Source organism: Dipodomys spectabilis, unplaced genomic scaffold (genome assembly GCF_019054845.1).
Source record: "Dipodomys spectabilis isolate Male_0828 unplaced genomic scaffold, ASM1905484v1 ptg000415l, whole genome shotgun sequence".
Taxonomy (NCBI): Eukaryota; Metazoa; Chordata; class Mammalia; order Rodentia; family Heteromyidae; genus Dipodomys; species Dipodomys spectabilis.
In genome coordinates, this window is record NW_024871092.1 from 1,364,772 (window position 1) to 1,377,962 (window position 13,191).

The following is a 13,191-nucleotide window of genomic DNA, read 5'->3' on the forward strand; positions in this document are numbered from 1 at the left end:
AAACAATTCTAGGGGATAAAGACAATATGGGAGGGCTATCCATGCCGAACTTCAAACACTACTACAGAGCTATAATAACAAAGACAGCATGGTACTGGCACAAAAACAGACCCGAAGACCAATGGAACAGGATAGAAGATCCAGAAATAAATCCACAGGCCTACAGCCAGCTGATATTCGACAAAGGAGCCAAAGACATACAATGGAAGAAACACAGCCTCTTCAACCGCTGGTGCTGGGAAAACTGAGCAGCCACATGCAGAAAAGTAAAAGTGGACCCCAGCCTATCACCATGCACCAACATCAACTCAAAATGGATTAAAGACCTTAATATTAAACCTGAATCTCTGAAACTACTGCAGGACAGAGTAGGAGAGACACTTGAACTAATAGGCACAGGAAGGAACTTCCTGAACAGAGTCCTAGGGTCACAACAAGTTGGAGAGAGACTCGACAAATGGGACTACCTTAAAATAAAAAGCTTCTGCACAGCTAAATCTATTGCAACTAAGCTAGAAAGACAACCAACTAATTGGGAAAAAATATTTACCAGCAATATATCAGACAAGGAGTTAACATCCTGTATATACAGGGAACTCAAGAAACTAATCCCTCCCAAACCTAACAAACCAATTACTAAATGGGCAAGGGAACTAAAGAGGGACTTCTCAAATGAAGAAATGAAAATGGTAAAGAAACACATGAGGAAATGTTCATCATCCCTGGTGGGGAAGGAAATGCAAATAAAGACAACCCTGAGATACCACCTTACCCCAGTCTGAATGTCCCACATCCACAAATCAGCCAACGACAAATGCCGGAGGGGATGTGGAGAAAGAGGAACCCTATTACACTGCTGGTGGGAATGTACACTTATACAACCACTTTGGAAAGCAGTCTGGAGGGTCCTTAGAAAGCTAATGATTGACCTCCCTTATGACCCAGTCATACCACTTCTAGGCATCTACCCTGAACAAAAGGAACCAGTATACAAGGACACGTGCACCTCCATGTTTATTGCAGCACTGTTCGCAATAGCTAGGATATGGAAACAACCTAGATGCCCCACCACAGATGAATGGATCCAAAAATTGTGGTATCTATACACAATGGAATATTATGCAGCCATTAGAAATGACAAAATAATGGCATTTTCAGGGAAATGGATGGAGCTAGAAGGAATCATGTTGAGCGAGGTAAGCCAAGAACGAAGAGACAAACGGTACATGGTCTCCCTGATAAGTGGATGCTAAATCCAAAATGTTAGGTGATATGACAAAACTAACAGGACTTAAGAAACAAAGAACTCCCGCTCATCTGGTTGAACCACTATTAAATATCCCCATGCTGCTGATCACAAATATGGTATTTAACATGTGAACACTGTTATATATTACAGACTGTGATAGACAATTTGCTCCAGGAAAGTTAGAATGAACTTGTGACTTTGAAATTATGTAATCACTTAGTCACAATCAAAAAAAAAAAAAAGAACCTTGGGGAAGGGAGGGAGGGAGGGGATAGTAGGGGGAAAACAATGGAGGGGGTAACAATGTTCAAGAGGAAGTGTACTCATTACCTCACTCATGTAACTGTAACCCTCTGTATAGTATCTTTACAATAAAAAAAAAATCATGAGATTCGGAGGAAGATGGCAGAGGAGAAGCTGAAGGCTAAACAAACTCTCCTATAGAAAGCATTTTAGTATTCCAGTGAACAGTTTTAGGCTACAGAGTCACACCAAGTGTGTCATCTCAATGCAGAGAGTTTGGACAGAGAGGGAAAATCCAAGCAAGGAAACAGATCTGAACACATGCAGCTAGCCATGGCTGAAGTGGCAGAGTTGGAAGCAGAGACACTCTTAGCAGCCATAACTATGGAGAGAATCTGGGACAAAGGCTCCAGATGTGGCGGACAAGTGGATTCTACCCAACACAATCAAGAACTGACAAGGAGCAGATATATTCATCCTGCAGATCACAGACCAGAAACTGTCCCGGAACAAGATTCTGGCATGAGTAGAAACCTGATCTCCTCATTTCTTCTCAGGGAGCAGAGGAGGGAAGGCTGCGTGTCACCTACCACTGGAGATCTCCATCGTTGATACTAACAAAGGCCCAGTTGAGCAACTAGCTCCAACTCAGGCCTTGGAAGCAAACAAATGTGTCATTTAGCAGGTCACAGGAATCTGCCCTGACCTGCCAGGCTCAGCACTACCCAGGGGAAAGTCAACCAGCCCAGACAGAGAAAAATCTGCCCCCTGAGGAGTGACTTTCACCACTGGGTAAACAGAGCCAGAGGCTGCCCCTCCCTACAGCAGCCTAGACAAACAATTGAAACTCAGTAAACATAAACCCTGAGAATGGCTCCAAGCTGGGCTCTCTGAGAGTCTCATTAGCTAGCTCAGCAAGGAAAAGCTACTGATTGCTGAAAGGCCTCAACTCTACCCATAACCTAATCTCATCACAGCATCTTCAAACTAGAGGAAACTCCCTTCTTCCTCTTTTGGGATACTGAAAGCAAATCTACCTCCCACTGAACTAGCCTGGGAGAAGGATAACAAAACATTGGGTTAGGCAAAGCATTTTTCTGCCTGCTCAAACACTGACTTCAGAAAACAATCAAGCCACAGGAAAACCAAACACCACAAGCAGCCCAGAGACTCCACCAAGAGACTGGTTATGGACACGGAAGATACACAATCATCCCATTGCCCCCATCCCCCCCCCAAAAAAAAAAATCAAAGAACTCTTTTTTTAAATTTAATTTAATTTTTTATTGTGAGAATACAGTACAGAGGAGTTAAAATTACATGGGCAAGATAATGAGTATATTTCTTATCAAGCATTGTTGCTTCCTTGTTGTTTCCCCTTCCCATCCCTTCCCATACTTCCCCCTCCCCCCAACCGACCCTGCCCCACCCCCCACCAAAGTTGTTAAGTTCGTTTTTCGACATAATGAATTGTACATCTCATTGTTGCAATCAAAGAACTCTTTTTTGAACCTTTTAAAAAAATTAATTGTTAAAATTGTTTTCTATTAATCTTATTTTCCTCCCATAATTTTTATTTTAGGTGTATAGGTGTGTGTGTTTGTGCTTTTTTAAATCTCTTCTGATCTTTTGGCCCTTTTTAAGTATTCTTTTCATTTTTTTCTGTTTCTTTCTTTTTTTGTGTGACTAAATTGCTGTTCGGTTCATTCCCAGATATATACCTGTCTTTGATTATTAGACCTTAAACCCCATTGTGTACACATTTAATCCAGAAAATTATTACTCAATTCACAACCTCTTAGGCTTAAATTCTTTAACAGCAGTATTATCTCTTTATATGTATATAATTTTCAAGTAACTAATTTTAAGAATTTTTATTTTTCAGTTTTCATTTCTCCTTTCAATCCATCCCTTCTTCTCATCTTATCCTTTTCTTCTCTCAATATCATTTGTTTAAACTTACATAATTTTTAAGTGTTTCACTACTTAAATTTAAATTTTGGTTTTTCCATTTTTTCTTGTTCTTTTTTTGTAATCTCTCTCCGATCATTCTATCCAAACCATTTCCCTCTTTAAGATTAGGACTTGGTTAAATACCACGTTTTCGTGATCCATCCATCTACTGAGGGGCATATGGGTTGATGCCTATCTTAGCTATGTTAAATAATGCTGCAATAAATATAGTTGTGCTGGTAGGGTTAGTACATTCTTGTTTGTGATCATTTGGGTAAATGCCCAAAAGGTAGATTGCTGGGTCATAGGGAAGTTCTAGGTGGAATCTTTGAGGAACTTCCATACTACTCCAAAGTAGTTGAATAAGTTATACTCCCACCAACAATGCAGTAAGATTCCCTTCTGGCCACATCCCCTGAAGGATCTGTTGGTATTAGAGTTCTTCATTATAGCCATTCTACATGGCTTGAGGTGGTATCTCAATGTTGTTTTGATTTGCTTTTCTATTATGGCTTGGGAGGTTGAGCATTTCTTCATGTGTCTATTGGCCTTCCTTCTTTTCTTTTCAAAGAAGTTTGTCTTGAAGTCTTTAGTCCACTTATTTATTGGGCAGTTGTTTCTTTTAGGATTTGTTGTTGGGGGATTTGATATTTTGAATTCCACATATATTTGAGATATGAGACCCTTCTCTATTGTATGGCTAGCAAAGATCTTCTCCCATCAATGGGCTTTCTATTGATCTGGCTAGCTATGTCCTTTGCAAAGCAGAAGCTCTGCAATTTCATACAATCCCATTTGTCCAAACTTTCTTTGATTTCTTGTGACTCTGGGTCTCTATTAAGAAAATTTCAGCCTCTGCACAGGAGACCTTGGGTATGTCCTACTCCAATCTGTAATGTTTTCAGTGTGTCTGCTTTGACTCCGAGGTCTTTGATACAGGATGATATATAAGGATATAGTTTTAGTTTTCTATGAGTGATTAACCAATTTTGCCAGCATTTTTACTGAAGAAGCTCAGTACTGTACAGAGAGGTTACAGTTACATAAGTAAGGTAATGAGTACATATCTTATTGAGCATTGTTGCCACCTCCTTTGTTTTTCCCCTACTATTCCTTACCTTCAACCATCCCCAACAACTCCCTCTAGTAGTATCTTGCAAATCTCATTGTTACAATGGGTCAACCTGTATCTTTTCCTTGCATCTTAAATGAAGAAATGCTGGCTTGTTTCATGCTGATTCTACTTGTGTAGACACACTTAAAAACACTTTCAAAGTCCAAAAGCATATAAATGAAATGCACTCCATCTATTGTCAGTTGGTATAATTGTGTTCTACACATTTATTGACAGGTTACAAATTATTCTCAAATTTTAATACATTAAAAACTTTCTTTTTTTCTCATTTGTGTTGCCAGGACATCGGCACGACCTCAGTCAGAATTGCTCACTTTAGACTTTTCATATGGGTTGGTTAAATTTTGACCTGCACTCCAGTCTTCTCGGGAGTCACTCATCTGCTTAGGAATTGATGCTCACTGTTGGAAAAGAGCCCAAGGAAGGATGCCATTTAAAGCCTTATAACTTTATTCTTAACAAGGATATTGTCCTGCTACTTTGGCTGTTGAGAGTGTCTACAAGAGCAAGCATTCCATGGGGAGCAGAGAGACACCATATGACCTATACGTATTGAGATTTCCGAGTTACTTGCTATCACTTGTCCTCCATTTTTCAAGTTGAATCTCTCTAAACGTACCAGTTGGAAGAGATAAGAGGAGTGGTAAAAGAACTCTTAGAGACGAATACATCTTCAACACATTTGTTTCCAAGCATTCTGTCTAAGGCATATTCAACAACTAGTGAAACCTGTGTTGGCTATATCTATGTGTCTTTTTCCATTTGTGCATGTGTACATGTGTGTACGTATGTGTGTATGTGTGTGTATAGTGACATTCATGTGTACATATATGGGCCGATATTCATATATATGCATGTATAAATAAAAATACATATATATATATACATATATATATATATATATATCAGGTGTTCAGTGATTTAATCTAGAGTTCCCAGCACATTGTCCTTATCAAAAAGTGTACATGATAAACTGCTCTAAGCATCTGTGTTATATGAGGGGTATCCTTTGTACATACTTCCCCCATTAACTTGTTTTACATCACTGTGAACAACTTCAGCCTACTTTCCCATAGGATAGCTTTGTTTTTGTTACTTACTGATAATAAAAGAAAAAGGTTGTTTGTAAATGAAAAAGAACTTTTAGGTCCCAGGCTAAAAGTATATTATCAGTCCCAATGATTCGTATGAGATAAAATTTATAATAGTACTAAAAGTGAAAAGGAATTCCTAGATCTGTTGTTTTGCCATTTAGAATGGCAAAGAATAATTTCACGTCACTGTTATAACTCTTAAAGAATGCAAGGGTAACTGATGGTCCCTATCATGTTCCCACAAAACCAGTGGATCCTGAAGGATAATAGTAGACCAGCAGAAATTCTAAGTAGCAGACATGGAGCATGAAAGAGAAAGAGCAGAAATGAAGAGAGTGAAAGACAGAGAAAAATATCATAATATTAAAGTGCGTAACAGATAAACAAGAGGTGTATGAGGACATTCATACTGCTATTTTGAGACACTACATGTACATTTGAAGGTATTTGATGTATGATAACGCATCAAAATAAAATATAAAGTGATTTTGATAATAAATAAAAATGGCTCAGAAGAAATTATAAATGCAAAAACAGTCTTCACAGAAGCAAACTTTCAGAAATATTTCTTGACTTTGAAAAGGATAAATTGGCTGTAGTTAGTATAAATTTAGAAGTATGACAATTCACAAAAATATAAAAATGTGTTCACATATTTCATTATATAACCCAAAGCAGAAAGCAAATATTGTTCAGATGATTTTTTAAATCACAGTTTCTCAGGAGCTGGGAAGGCGGCTCAGTGGTAGAGTGCTTGCCTTGCATGCATGAGGTCCTGGATTTCATTCCTCAGCACGACATAAGCAGAAAAAGATGAAAGTGCTGCTGTGGATCAAGTGATAGCGCTAGCCTTGAGCTGAAGAGCTGAGGGACACTACCCAAGACCCAGAGTTCAAGCCCCACAACCAACAAAACCAAAGCAAAAAACAAAACAAAACAAAACACAGTTTCTCAATTTTGTGGCCTCAACACTGTAATACCACTACTTCAGCCTAGGGTTAAGATTTTAGGTGTGGACATTTATCAACACTCCTGATTCAGACTCTACTTGATATAATTTTTAATCAATATTTTGTTTTTAGTTTTGCTATTTGTAAATTCACATGCACCTATGAAAAATGGTGTGGCCATCCCAATAATATTCTCAAAGTACCTCTTAATCACGACTCACAAAAAGTTGTATTATATTACGACAAGGAAAAAATGCTATAAATAAAGAAAACAATAATTATATATTAATGATTCCTAAAATAAAAAAACAAAACAATTACCAGGGTTTACAGTATTTGAAAAGTACATAGTAGATTTTACTATTTTCTCATATTCCTGTACATTTAAAACTGGATAAAGCTATGAGTAGCCTTTAAATTTATCCACTAAGATGACAATTTATAGATAATCTCATCATGTGTATGTGGCTTTTATCATTATTTGTTCATCACTAACATATAACTTAAGGGAGCCCTAAAGATTTATCAGAAACTGTGTACTTAAATTCTTAACTCTTCACTCTGCTTCTTTACACAGTCTTTGCAACTTCTCATTAGCAAAGTTTCTATAAACTCTGAAATGTACATACTTAGTAGTACATGCTACCGGAAATATTATATACTTTATCGAAAAAATTTATGACCTACCAGTCTTAATTTTGCATATATAAGCAAATCCCAAAATGAAACATATTTAAATCATTAAAACTTTTAACAAACCTTAACATTTGCTGCAATGATCATTATGACAGGTGCCTTGTGTAGAATAATTGAATTCCTCCTCCTACACATCTCATGAACAACAAATATCTGGAATTATTTTGTTTTTGTCATGTCAATATTGACTTTATTCTTAAATGTGTGCTTATGTAAGAAATACATGGTTGCAAAATTTCACAATTTTTTGAACTTACTTTTTGTTGAATTGTCTAGTTTAAGACAATCAATTACACTTTATATATAAAAAATGTTCTGTGCTCAATTTGGCTGCACATACACTAAAATTGGAACATACAGAGAAGATTAGCATGGTCCCTGCACAAGGATGACACGCAAATTAATGAATTGTTCCATATTTTTACACCAACAGATGCTGGATGGGATGTGGCCAGAAGGGAAGCCTACTGCACTCTTGGTGGGAGTGTAAACTTGTTCATCCATTTTGGAAAGCGGTTTGGAGCTTCCTCAAAAGACTCCACATAGAGCTCCCCTATTACACAGCAATCCCACTTTTGGGCATTCACCCAAATGATCACAAATAAGTCCATACTAAAACTACCACCACAACAACGTTTATTGTAGCATTATTTGCCATAGCTAAGATACGGAACCAACCCCGATGCCCCTCAGTAGAAGAATGGATCAAGAAAACGTTCTGTGTGTGTGTGTGTGTGTGTGTGTGTGTGTGAATGTACACTTACACAACCACTTTGGAAAGCAATCTGGTGAGTCCTCAGAAAGCTAATTATTGACCTTCCTTATGGCTCACTCATACCACTTCTAGGCATCTATTCTGAACAACAGGTACCAATATTCAAGGATACATGCACCTCCATGTTTATTGCAGCACTGTTCACAATATACAGGATATGAAAACAACCCATATGTCCCACCAGAGGTGAATGGATCCAAAAACTGTGGTAACTATACACAACGGAATATGTTCCAGCCATTAGAAAGACAAAATGATGGCATTAGCAGGGAAATCAATCAAGCTACAGGAAATCATGTTGAGCGAGGTAAGACAAAAGCAAAGAGACAAACAGCACATGGTCTCCATGGTAAGTGGATGTTAAATCCAAAATGTAAGGTGATACAACAAAATTAACAACACTTAAGAAACCAAGGACTTCCACTCATCTGGTCGAATCACTACTAAATATCCTCATTCTGCTGATCATATTTGCACACTGAAGGGAAACCAGGAAGACGACACAGAACTAGAAGGAATCAGGGAAAAACATACAACAGTGGGATCCATCACCTGCACTGGACATTGACCAAAATGAACTAAGCAACTCAATGTCACTGAAGGGAAGGAGGGAACAAGTGGGAAAGAGGGAACAGCAGACACTATACAAAACAAAGGAAATATACATATTTCAAAACAAAAAACTATACATATGGAGGAAATAACTCTATTGCAAAGCTCATAGAACTCATAAGTATTGTAGACCATGATAGACAATTTGCTCCATCAAAGTTAGAATGTGTTTGTGACTTTAACTAAGCATCACTATCCCACAATATTGTGAAATATGGGAAATTATGTAATCATTTAATCACAATAAAAACATTTGAAAAAATGATGAAGGTGGAAAACTAAGTTGCTCTAAAAAACAAAAAAGGAAAATGTTCTGTGTGTATATGTGTGTACACACACACATATACTATATATATATACATATATATGTGTATATATATTAATTCTATGCCTCCATCAGAAAGAATGACATCGCCCAATTTTTAGGAAATGGAAAGACTTGGAAAAAAATTATATTAACTGATGTAAGCCAAGTCCAAAGAAACATAGGTCCCATGGTATCCCTTATTTGCAATGACTAGTATATGTCTGGGATAAGCAGAAAAGTTGAAAAGCTATGTGTATATGACTACATAAGTAGATGTTAAGCTAAATGACCCCCAAGATAGAGACACAAGTGGTTTTTTCTTTCTTGCTGTTGTTTCTCACATATTTATAATGTACAACGTGATTTCTTTTTTTTTTAATGTGTTTCTCCCCAACAATATAACCCCTGTTTTCACTTTACTTGATGTTGGTGCACCTGCATCTTGTATATACACTTCTCTAATTTGGGGAAAGAAAGGGACAAAACAACATGCTTAAATAGGAATACAGTTTGACCCATTGTATAACAATAGATGCACAAGACAATATTTTGAAGAACGAATTTTACAATTTAGGTTGGGGACATTGGGTGGGCCTTGGAGGTGTGAGGAGTGTACTTGTGGAGGTGGAAGGGAAGGAATGGTGGGGGAAAAACAAAGGAGGAGGTAACAATGCTTGATATGAAATGTACTTATTACTTTGCTCATGTAACTATAACCATTCTGTTTTTACAACAAAAAATGTATAAAAATGTTTTGAGATGGAAGAGTTTATTTTGCCTATTTTACCCAAATAATATCGTTAACAAATAAATTAATGCAAAATACTGATATGAAGATATTTTGAAAAAGTGAGTGTGTGTGCATTCCTGCGTGTTGGCATGCTCAGAGTTTGAAATCAGGGCTTCAAGGTCTCGCTATGTCTTTCTCTCTAGATTGGTGAGCTACTATATGAGCTACATCTCCATTCCTGGCCCTTTGTTAGTTCATTAAAATTTTTGAAAAATAATCTCATGAATTTATTTTGCCCTGATTGGCTTCCAAATGTTATCCACAGATCTCAGGCCCCTGAGTAGGTATCCCGAGTAGTTAGGATTACATGTGTGACAAACCAGCACAAGGCTTTCAGAATAATTTTGAAAGTAGAAGAAAATTTACTTCACAGTGGCCTGTTTTATCATTTCCTAGTTTTAAAGCATTTTGGAGTGATTATATGTGATTTTTTTCATTCTTGAATTCTTAAAATACAGTAAGTGATGATATTTAAAAGATTTAGTACTTTTTAAAAACGATACTGGAACTTTAAATAAAAAATAAAATAAAATATATGAGAGCAGCGATACAGGAGATGCGACTGGAGGAAATACTGTAGTATCGTAGAGTAGAAGAGCTGTGGAAAGGAGTAATTTTACATTAACATAGCAAGTAATAAACTAGCATAAAGCTTTTCAGCCTCATGTCAGTAATTAAAAAGTTTAAACAAAATGCATAATCAGCAAACCAATGGAGATAAAATAGAAAACTAAACAATTAAGATGAAGAGATGACTTAGACCAAGAATAACAAATGACACAATTAGGAAACAAAAAACAAGCTGCTGGGCTGGGAAGGTGACTCAGTGGTAGAGTGCTTGCCGTGCATGCCTGCGGCCCTGGGTTTGATTCCTCAGCACCACATAAGCAAAAAGAAACAAGCCGGAAGTGGTGCTGTGTCTCAAGTTGTACAGCGCTAGCCTTGAGCTGAAATGCTGAGGCAGAGCGCCCAGGCCCAGAGTTCAGGCCCCATGATCGGACCCAAAAAATAAAATAAAAAAAAACAAGCTAATAAGTTTAAAAATGATCACCCTTAATTCTATTGAGTTGTTTAGATCACAATTTGTTAGAAGTATAATTCAAATCAGAGTTTAATAGTATATCATTTTAATAATAGTTACTTACTGATTTCTTAATATTGAATGTTTAATATATAATTTTAATTTCAGCAGCTATAGAAAAGAAGAAAGTGAAAATAATTTTGATAATATATTTATGAATTGTAAAATTGAGAAGCATTAGAGTTTAAACAAATAACATATCATTATTGCTTCATTTCTGTAATTTAATGTAATAATTCAAAGTGTATTCTACACTTAGCACTCATCTTAACATCAAATAATAAATTATTGCACATGACTCTTGGTATTAGTTGGAAGGGTTCATCACTGTGGTAAAATTCACACCACATAGTACACGAGGGTATGACCCCTCTCATATAGCTTAAATTGTGGAAATTTGATTTCTACATGCATTTTAAATTCTTGTCTAGGTGACATCTATAAAATTATTTACAATTAGCATCAGGAAAATGGAAAATTTAGGTCAAACTGAAAATAAATCTTTGAATAACAAGTCAAGATCGAATTAGGATGAATATGAAATAGGAAACTGCTAATAATATTAGGATTAGGGTATGATTAGTGTGAGGGTTAGCCTGAATGTTGTGTTAGAAAAATGGCAAGATATTGAGTAAAACTAGAAAATATTTTAAGAAAGATGAGTTGAAGCCAAAACAGAATGTATAAATTTAATGTACTTTTGTGGCTTTTAGAATCCAAAGGCAATTGGTTCTAGGGTTAGGGTTACTTTTCTAATTTATGAACTAATGAATTAAAGGCACAATTCTTTCATTCTTACAAACAAAGACAGTCAAGAGTTGGGGAAAAAACAACTTTCTACATGAAAATGTGTCTTAAAATATTTTCCAACCAGGATTAAATAATAGTGAACAGGGTGTCATTTATTAAAATTAGGCAAGTTGATGATAAAACTTTCAAAAATATCAAAACACATAAGATTTGAACTCAGATATGTTATTGGAAAAACAGATACTTGCTCTAGCTGGGAAATTGTGTGTGTGTGTGTGTGTGTGTGTGTGTGTGTGTGTGTGTGTGTGTATGCACCCACCACTGGTCTTCTAATGAAGCCTGGGTCCTGTCATCAGCTTATTCTGTGGAAGTATGGCACTAAATCACGTAGCCAAAGGCTTTCTTCTGGCTTTTTAATGGTTATTTTGAGATAAATACCTCATGGATTTTACTTTCTGGACTTAATCTTCTGATCCCCAGTAATCCTTGGGTTAGTGTTATTGTGGGTGCTACCACAAAGTGACAGTTCATTAAACTGGGAGCAATATGGAAGTACTCGTGCAAGATATGAAGTAACCAGTTCATTAATGTGGGAGTAACAGGATCACATTTGATTGCCTTCAAACACATTATTTCAGATGAGTTTAACTGAAGCCCAAAGCATAATCCAAACCTATAGCCACACTGTATGAAGTAGCACATATTCATGGTGTAGAATATGTACCATGAATTGAATCCTGAATCAAAAGACTTTGTTGGGTTTGCCTCAAAGAAATAGAGTGTCATTGAAATGAAGTCCAGACTGGAGGCCTGTAGCAAGCAGGAGAGCATCTGCTTAGTGTGTGTCCAACACCTAGGACCATAAAAAAGTAGAAGGGAAAGTGTAAGAGAAAGAGGAAAGGAAAGGAGGAGGAAGGGGTAAGAGAGGAGGAAGGGATAGCAGGAGGGAGAAGAGGATCAGACAGGGAGAAAGTAGAGGTAGGAGAGAAGGAAGAGGGAAACAGGACCCTGGGGAAGAGGAGCAGGAGAGGAGACAGGAGGAGGAAGATAAATGCAGTATAACAGCAAGAATTGTCAGAAAACATGTTGCATAAATGATTTGCATGTGCATGGCAGGATTATTTTCTAATCAGAAAGACAGCTAGCACAGTGACAATATGGGTGATACCTGTTGCTCAGTCATTTTATTCTCTTTCTTCAGTGAGGAGTTCAGAAGAAATGCTGAGTTCGGTGTTTTACAGATATATTTCAGGATTTCTTTTTCATGAATCAAACAATGGAAAGAAATAAATGCAACTTCCCTTAATTAAAAAAAGAATAGAAGCTATATTTATTTGTATTACTATACATGAAGAAATCCTGGAGATTTCTGGTTAATTTAGAGGGATCCATGCAAAAATATAATACAAGAGGAAACTAAAACTGTTTTTAATGTATAATAGGTTATCATTGATGAAAAGTTTTACTGGACTTTTTTCGTTTTTTTTTTATTTTTGTTTTGTTTTTGTTTTTGTTTTGTTTTTGCCAGTTGTGCATTGCTCCAAGGCTGTGCTCTG

The 13,191-nt window shown here is 36.6% G+C and overlaps 1 non-coding gene across 1 annotated transcript; it reads left to right on the forward strand.

The window, feature by feature from the left end:
• The first annotated feature begins 7,637 nt into the window (after positions 1 to 7,637).
• LOC122097145 lies at positions 7,638 to 7,743 on the forward strand. Its single transcript, XR_006145480.1, has one exon. It is a non-coding gene; the product is annotated as a U6 spliceosomal RNA (small nuclear RNA).
• The last annotated feature ends 5,448 nt before the right edge of the window (positions 7,744 to 13,191 follow it).